The sequence below is a fragment of the Miscanthus floridulus genome, chromosome 4, assembly GCF_019320115.1.
Source record: "Miscanthus floridulus cultivar M001 chromosome 4, ASM1932011v1, whole genome shotgun sequence".
Lineage (NCBI taxonomy): Eukaryota > Viridiplantae > Streptophyta > Magnoliopsida > Poales > Poaceae > Miscanthus > Miscanthus floridulus.
The window spans coordinates 18,103,857-18,113,322 of record NC_089583.1 but is presented as its reverse complement, the minus strand read 5'-3'; the positions used below and the strand labels follow the sequence as shown (position 1 = coordinate 18,113,322).

Sequence of the window (9,466 nt, the reverse complement as noted above, 5' to 3'; positions counted from 1 at the left end):
CACGCGTGTAGCACCATCCGCTACAAATTCCATGGCTGACAAGGCTCTTCGCGAATTCTCCCTTCCGGCCATTGCCAATGTGCCGACTGGACCCAACATCAACTTAGGGGAGGAAGTGAAGAACTTTGAACTTCATACCGGCCTCATTACGATGGTGCAGGCGAACCCATTCTGTGGTTTGCCAAGTGAGGATGCCAATGCTCATCTTCAACAATTCCTGGAGCTATGCGAGACCATTGTCATCAAGAACGTGGCGCCTGATGCTATCAAGCTGCTACTGTTTCCTTTCTCCCTTGTGGGGAAGGCAAAACAGTGGTTTTATAAGGACCGCGCCACTGTCGACACTTGGGAGAAATGCTCCATGGCATTCCTCGCGAGATTCTTCCTAATGAGCAGGACCAATGCTCTGCGAACGAAGATCTCCAACTTTCAGCAGAGTGCTGCAGAAACCAGTCCAAAGGCGTGGGAGAGGCTGCAAGAATTAATTCAAGCATGCCCACACCATGGAATGGAAGATTGGATGCTGCTCCAAAACTTATACAATGGGTTAATCCCCATGTCTAAGGGGCACCTTGACGCTGCTGCTGGAGGCACATTCCTGTCCCTGACCATCAATGCGGCTAAAGCTCTCATTGAGAAAATGCTGACACACCAGAGCTGGAGAGATGATCGTGCCAAGCCACAGAGGGGCATGCACACTGTCAAAGAGACAGATAAGCTTGCCGCTAAAATTGACCTCCTCACAACCTTTGCTTGAACAATTGGATTAGTTTTTCACATCTGTAAACTGGACAGTTGACTTCCCCAGAACTAAAGTTTTACCACTTGGCAGAATAACATCAGACCATGTTCCTTGTCAGATAGTTATCAGCACCAGCATCCCTAGAGCTAATGTTTTTCGTTTTGAAAACTATTGGGCTGAGCAAGCTGATTTCCTGGAAATAGTGGACACATGCTGGAATTCCACTCCTTGGCTGCAGGATGCAGCAAAAACAATCTCCAAAAAATTCAAGAGCTTGAGGTCTAGACTAAAACAATGGAGTAATAGCCTGTCCAATCTCAGAGCTTACATCACAAATTGCAATGCAGTTATTCAGTTTCTTGATTGCCTTGAAGATAGAAGGGGGCTTTTCAACCCAGAAGCAAACTTAAGAAGAATTGTAAAGGCAAAATTGCAAACCTAGTTACATTACAAGAACCTATATTGGAAAAAGAGGTACACAATTAACAGAATAAAATTTGGGGATGAATGTACTAAGTTCTTTCACAGCATGGCAACAATTTCATATAGAAGAAATTAAATATCTCAGTTGAGGAATGAACAAGGAATTTGGGTCCAGGACCACAGCAGTAAGGCAGGTTTGCTATGGACTTCTTTCAGAGGGAGAATGGGCACAACATCTTCACCAACCATGTTGTTTGATCTACAGAATCTCATTACTCCAGTACAACATCTAGAAATGCTGGTAGCCCATTCACTACAGATGAAATTGACAGAATAGTCAAGCAAATGCCAATAGACAAAGCTCCTGGGCCAGATGGCTATAATGGGCTCTTTATGAAAAAATGTTGGCAGATAGTTAAAGAGGATTTCTACAGGTTGTGCTCTGACTTCTTCAACAATATGGTAAACCTAGAATGCATCAATTCCTCTTATATTGTCCTGGTGCCCAAGAAGGACAGTCCAGAAACAGTAAATGATTTCAGGCCCATTTCATTGATGAATATATCCTTGAAACTGATAACAAAAATTCTGGCTGACAGACTGCAGATGGTGATCCTAAGCATGGTGCACAGAAACCAGTATGGTTTCATCAGAAAAAGAACAATTCATGATTGTCTTGCCTGGAGCTATGAGTACATACATCAATGCCATCAGTCTAAAAGGGAAGTGATCATACTAAAATTAGATTTTGCGAAGGCATTTGATACAGTGGAGAACTCCACTATCATACAAATGATGACACACATTGGTTTCCCTAGTCAGTGGATACAGTGAATTCAAAACATACTCAGCTCAGCCTCCTCTGCAGTATTGCTTAATGGGGTTTCAGGAAAATTCTTCAAATGTAAGAGAGGGGTCAGGCAAGGTGATCCCCTCTCCCCATTATTATTTGTGCTTGCAGCAGAATTATTACAAGTGTTGATCAACAAAGCTTCAGTGATGGGTCTTTTGACCAAGCCCATTCCACAGCCAACAGAGGAATTTCCAATAGTTCAGTATGCCGACGACACACTTCTACTCCTCCAGGCTGATGCAAGACAGCTGGTTTTCCTGAAAGCCCTGCTCAGAAGCTTTGCAGACTCAACTGGTCTCTCTGTTAATTACAGCAAGTCCAGCATGTACCCTATTAATGTACCTCCAGAGAAGATGATCTTACTAGCTAACACATTTGGGTGTGAGATTGGAACCTTACCTTTCACATATCTTGGCCTCCCAATGGGTACCACCAAACCAAGGATTGATGATCTATCACCCTTGATGACCAGAGTTGAAAGGAGGCTGTTAGCATGCTCAGTTTGGCTATCATACAGTGGAAGGCTAGAGATGGTTAATTCAGCAATTACACCTATCATGACATATGCAATGTGCACAATAAAATTGCCCAAGGGGGTGATTGAAAACATTGATCGAGCTAGGAAGCAATGTCTGTGGCGTGGAAATTCAGAAAAAAAGAAAGGTGGGAACCTTGTAGCCTGGCCAGTAGTAATGCAACCCAAAGCCAAAGGGGGGTTAGGCATCATAAACCTGAGGCTCCAAAATGATGCTCTGCTGATGAAACATTTGTATAAATTTTATAACAAGGAAGATCTTCCATGGGTGCAATTGATATGGTTTAAATATTATAGCAGCAAAGTGCCACATGTCTCCAGGGAAGTTGGATCATTTTGGTGGAAGGATATCATGAGGCTTAATGTCCTATTTAGGCAAATAACAAGCTGTGAAGTTGGCAATGGTTCCTCACTCTGTTTCAAGGATGATTTATGGACCGACACAATACTCTCCCATACATACCCAAGGCTGGCATCTTTTGTTAAAAAGGATGGCATCTCAGTACATGAGGTCATGCAGGCAGAGGACTTAGATACCTTATTCATGCTCCCACTCTCTGAAGAGGCAATGGAGGAACTGGAATCCTTGCAACAACAGTTATAGGTTCTCAACTATGATGGGGATGGAACAGATAAATGGACTCCCATTTGGGGAGCAAAATATACCTCAAGTCGATTTTATGCACATGTTTTCAGTAACATTGAGGCCCATCCAATTTTCAAGGTAATCTGGAAATCAAAGTGCACCCCAAGAGTCAAGATATTCACATGGTTGATTTTAGTGGACAGGCTGAACACCAAAACTATGCTTCAGCGCAGAAATATGCAAGTGCAGGGGGGAACAGTGTGTGTAAAGTGTAGTACTGGGTCCCAAGAAACAATTGAGCATCTATTTTTTGAATGCCCATTTGCACAAGTTTGCTGGGATAGGCTGGGAATCACTTGGGATGCATCTCTGGACCTTTATGAAAGACTAACACAGGCAAGATTGGCACACAATATTACATGCTTCATAGAAGTGACTATGTTAGCAGCCTGGGAACTATGGAAGATTCGAAATGATAAAGTTTTCCAGAGGAATAATCCTAGCTTTGATAGGTGGAAGGTTAAATTTAAGAGTCAATGTTTGCTTCAGTCCTGTAGAATGAAGGAGGACCTTCGGTCCACTTTCTGTGCCTGGCTTGATGCCTTCAGTTAATCACTGTATGTAATCCTCTATACTTGTTTAAAATTTAATGAAAATGGCTACAACTGTGGGGATCTCCCCCACAGTTTCTTGTTGTCAAAAAAAATTGACCTCCTCATGAAGCGCCTAGAAGAGAAGGAGACTATGAAGTCTCCCGTCCACGCTATCGACGCTCGCATGACATGCAAGGTCTGTGGAGAAGTTGGCCATTTGGGGAATGATTGCCCCGAGATCTGGGGAGAAGCCGCATATATCAACAACGGGTATTGTTGGCATCTCTTACGCCGCACACGCTAGGTTGTCATCCCTAACACGACGTAAGAAATGTGGTTGTACTTATGATCATGGCACTTATAAAATATGAAATAAAAGTTATCCGCAAGCGCACAGATAAAATACTCCCGTTGTAGCATTTCACCCACGAAAGTTCCAGATATCGTTATTTATAATTCTACCACTGGGAGCTTTAATAGGGTTAAAGTGGAAACTGATATGGCTATAAGAATTACAAATACATACTCCAGATATAAATCAATTAACCACTTCTATCTTAACAGGGGTAAGGCAAATGATAATAATAATAATAATGATAATGAGATAATGATAGGGAATCCATAATTAGAGAGAACTCGTAGGATCAAGTAGGATACAGAATAAAGCGACACTGTTAGAGATTTAATTCCTAAGTTATATCCTATCTAGCAAGTTTCAGGGTTTTCTAATCTACTCCTTATCATCTATAGCATAATCAATCTTTCATCTAAACATAAGGAACATTACTTCAGGGAATTCAAGAACAGAGCAATCCTTCCCCAAGTAACTGGGTTCTACTTGTCCTAGATTCGGGGAGTGGACTACAGAGGACTCAACGAAGCTATAAAAGTCACCTTCGCGATCTACCACATGACCTGGAAAATAGGGTGCATTCGCAGGTAAATATAATCTAGACACCATGCCTACATTATCTCTACCGCTTAATTCAATCCGGAATTGAACTAAGCACTCTACGAACATATGTATAAACTTCTTATCAATCATGACTATATCAAAGATAGAACTAGAAAAAACTAAGAACGAAATAAACAAGAACATAATAATATTGAAGTAGCACAAAGTCATAATTATGAGATACAATGATATAATTACCAAATCTCCTGACGTCGATCCGGAATCCTGAGCCACGCTCAACTCTACTTGTATCTAGCTAGATCTAACCCTAAACTTGAAGTAGAGTTCTAATCTTCTAATTGGAAACCCTAGCCATTCTCTCTTGGCCTTTTGAATGAGAGATTAACTGATGAATTGAGATGTTGATGCCTCACGGGGGGGGGGGGGGGGGGGGGGGGGGGCTGCCCCTGCTTATATAGCCTGGGGGATGAACCACAGCCATCGGATCAAACCGACTTGAAACAATGGTCGAGATACGTTGTAGAGGTCGGTTGGAGACTGTCACGCGAAGCTGATCCCACTTCCATGTGGGACCAAGCCGGTCGGCCTATAATGTGGGGCTGGTCGGCCCCACTTGTCAGCCGTCGAGCTCCCGCTTCGTTCCTGTGTCTTCTCGTGTCCTCTAGAACCTTCCCGTCAATTCTTGCGGAATTCCGACTTGATTTGGTTCGGTTTCTTGACTCCTACTCCTCCTCGGCTTATTCTGGTTTTATCCCTGAAAATTCATAATTCACCAAAGCTGTGGAAATTGTTATGTTAGTCCCTAAAACTCTTGCTTGGTGATGGTTCCGGAGTATTCTAGAGAATTCTTAGGCGTATCAATCGGGGACTTTCCCGTCGGGACTCCAAATATAGCAAATGATATGCCTGTTTCGATCGTCTTGATGAGCTCTTCGCAATGATGTGCTCTATTTCATCACTTGAGATACTTTTATGTGGTGAAATATTGATAATCCTGCAAAACAAGTGAGAACAACACAACTCGTGGAACTTGTTAGAATAAAACCCTATAACTATGCACTAATAACTCTTTTGCCATTATATTGTGCATTAATTGAAGGTATAATGTTGACGTTAAGGACCGTCAACAAGCTCCCCCAAGCTTAACCTTTGCTAGTCCCTTAGCCAACTATCATAATGGATCAGGAATTGCTACAATGCTTTCACACTTCGAAAATACACATGTATTCAAACAAGAATTCTTTACTAAACAATGGGCAAACTGCTCGAATCTTCAAACTTTCCCATATTACCTTTAACTATGGAGCTTATTGCCTTCACTTGGGTCTTGAACAATTGAAAGACATAATAGTTTAGTCAAGCACTTTTTCGAACTCTTTGATCAACCTTCTTTCTGGAGTTTTGCAAAGTTTTCGAAATAAAACTTAGAGATTCCTTTGTATGATCCTTTCAAGTCTCTTATTTGTAGTATTTCTGGATCCATACCAAGGCATCAATGGTGTATGCCATCTCTCTTCTCTCAAGATTTGTGGTATTTTTGGCATAAGGCAATGAAAACATTGTGCCTGCTCTCTCTTACTCTATAACTAATGGGCTTATATGGAGCTGAGGGTATTTCAAGGATGTAGCATACTTACCTTGCATGTATTGTCGAGTCAAAACCAGGATCCTTAGAGGGGAGACCATACCCTTAGATCAAGATGTGCATGTGTGTGGTAATATTTGGTGGCTAACCTAATTCTACTTTGCTCCTTGAGAAACTACCTCCAACTGAAGAATTTATGAAGAACTTTGCTATGGAGGTTTGGGATATCTTCTTTCTCCTTTCTTTGATGACAATGATGAACTTCTAGGCATAGAGATCATAGACTTTCCTTTTTTTAACAAAGGATCACCTGCCACTTAGGATACAATGAACTTGGAGAAGAGATAAATCATAATCTTGGAGCATTTATTTGGAAACCTAACAATCTTTTTGGATCTTCTCCCAGTGTAGGAGATAGATTTTTGGGTGGAAAAAGGCATGTTTTTGCGTACTCCCAGGGTAGGAGTAGTAGGATATATGTGGGTGTAAGTGATCTTGATCTTGGGAGCATGACCATCCTCTTGACAATGGTCTCACACGGGTTGACCAAACTCAACACAAAACAAGCAGCCTATGAGCTGGTTTTCCTAGTCTAGCAAGTATGTATACCTGGCTGTGGTAGGAGTTAAAGCTCTCATCATACAGGAACTCATCATGTGGCAATTTTAAGTTCTCAAAATATAAATCTCCAGAATTCAAGTATCTCTAGGAATAAGATAAATAGCAGCTCAGACCTTTCTATATCATATCTGCCAATTACCTAGACTTAGATAAAGCAGTTGCTACCCACAAGTTTCAGATTCAGAGTAGATTCTCAAATCAGGACAGTCATATCCAAAACTCAGGAGAACTCAAGGCTGAATACTAGGTACTTTTAAAAGAATTCAGGCAGAGCAACTATTCATCATTTCCATCATGGTTCCTACTTCAAGTTTTTTTTGGGTTTTAATCTTTTTATTTAAGTAAAATAAATAAATAAAACACACTTTTTATTTTTTTATCATTATCTAAATAGAGACTAATTACTATATTAATAAAAGGATAACTACTAGCATTTTACGGGATACTTGGTCCTCGGGTTACCTCCCGGAAGGTGATGCAGCAAAAACTTGAGATCTCCTATCTCAAGCTAGGTAGAAGGAAGAACTTGGGGGCTCCACCGAGGTGCCTTATTCTATCCCATTCTCTGCTGCATTCTCAAGCTAAAATTTTGGCCTCACGGCGAAGGTTCGGATTTTAAAGTCCACCGAATCAGACTCCTCCAAATTCTGTTTAATCTTCGGGGGTGCCAACTTGTCCAGAGGATGATGTCCCTGATGGTTGGCTGTCTCCTTCTTCACTTATCATTTTTGCTGTTGGGTTCAACTCAGGCTTTGGTCTAAATGGAAATCGTTCTTCTTGCCCATTGATGTTGAACTTGACTTCGCCGATCCTGACGTCAATGTGGGCATTTGCAGTGCTCAAAAAGGGTCTCCCAAGAATGAGTGACACCCTTGAGTCTGGATGCATATCCAATACCACAAAGTCAACTGGTATGACGAACTCTCTGACCTTAACCATAATGTCCTCAGCAATTCCTATGGGATAGCGGAGGGATTGATCGGCTAGCTGTAGGCACATTGATGTTGGGGCAATCTTCGCATATTGGAGCTTGTCGAAGACTGTCTTGGGCATCACACTGACACTTGCTCCAAGGTCACACAACGCGTTATCGAAATGTTGATTTCCAATCGAACAATCAATAGTGGGGCATCCTGGATCCTTCTTCTTCTTAGGTGACATGTTGAGGATGGCCGCACTACATTCTTCCGTCAGCTTGATTACTTCAGTGGTGGGCAGTGGTTGTTTGTTGTTGAGGATATCCCTTATATATCTTGCATAGGTGGGTACCTGTATAGCATCTAACAAAGGGATATTGACATATAATTTTTGAATTACTTCAACAAACTTACTGAACTGCTCATCCGCTTTAGCTTTCCGCTTTCTACGTGGAAACAGTAGGATGTTGGAGTCATGGAAATCTTGTGTCATCTCTGGTATTGGTGGCTCCAATTCTTCAACTTCATCGTCCTTCTTTTCTTCTATTACTATTGGGGTTACTGGTGCTGCCTGTCTTTTTGTTGTGCCTTGTGGATAAGGGGGATCATGAGTAGATTTGCCACCTCTTGTAGTTATGGCTTGTACCTGATCAGGGTTAGTGGCAAAAGGCAAAGCAGCGGCTAGTTGTGCCAACTTAGTTTCTATCTGTTTATTATGGTTAAGTTGATCTTTTATATCAGAAGAAAAGTCATCCAATTTAGCATTTATATCCTCTAAAGTTTTATCATTAGAAGCAAGCCTTTTAACAATGTTATCATTAATTCTAGCCTGTTCTAAGATTAAATCTCTCAAGGGTAGTTGCTTAAAATTAGAAGGATTATAATTGCCTGAGTACTTACCTTGATAAGTAGATTCTTTCTGTTAATTCCATCCTTGCTTTCTTGATGTGGAAGAGTTGATGATGTTTGCATTTTCTTGATTGTCCGAGAATTCAATCCCTAGATACTTCCCACATCTATTCTGAGCATCGAATGCATCTTGGATAGCTTGACAATCTCTTTTGTAATTATCCCTCTGATCAAGCCAATCCAATAGCACATCCATCTTTGTTGCTAGTGCACAAACTTCTTCTGGAACTTCTTCAATCTTTTGACAGTGTTGATTATTGTCTGGTTTCCAGCTCTGATTCTTGGCTATCTTTTTCAAAATAATTTTAGCTTTTCTAAGTGTGAGTGACATAAACGATCCTCCAGCAATTGCATCCAATTGCTCACGAGATTTCTGAATAAGTCCATGGTAAAATCCTTGTATGAGCAACCAATCTTCCATTCCATGGTGTGGGCATTCTAGGATGTATTCCTAGAAACGTTCCCATGCCTCTGCAATGGTTTCTTCTTTTTGCTGTAGAAAGTTGTAGATTTTTCCTCTTAAGGCATTGGTTTTGCCTATAGGGGAAAACTTTGACAAAAAGGCTTTTGAACACTTGTCCCATGTATTGATGTCTTCTTTATGATCATAGAACCACTGCTTCGCTCTTCCCTCCAAGGAGAACGGGAATAACCAAAGAAGTACGATGTCTTGGGCAACGTTCTTGATGATGATGGTGCTTCCAATCTCCAGGAAATCCTGTACATGGGCAGTTGCATCTTCTTGTGCCTTTCCGCTGAATGTAGTAGCTTGGACTAGGTTGATGA

At 41.3% G+C, this 9,466-nt stretch overlaps 2 non-coding genes across 2 annotated transcripts; one reads left to right on the top strand and one right to left on the bottom strand.

Moving 5' to 3' along the window:
- Positions 1 to 403: 403 nt before the first annotated feature.
- LOC136553036 (small nucleolar RNA R71) lies at positions 404 to 510 on the bottom strand. The gene has a single exon (XR_010782942.1). It is a non-coding gene; the product is annotated as a small nucleolar RNA R71 (small nucleolar RNA).
- Positions 511 to 9,100: 8,590 nt separating this feature from the next.
- LOC136553147 (small nucleolar RNA R71) lies at positions 9,101 to 9,207 on the top strand. Its single transcript, XR_010783054.1, has one exon. It is a non-coding gene; the product is annotated as a small nucleolar RNA R71 (small nucleolar RNA).
- The last annotated feature ends 259 nt before the right edge of the window (positions 9,208 to 9,466 follow it).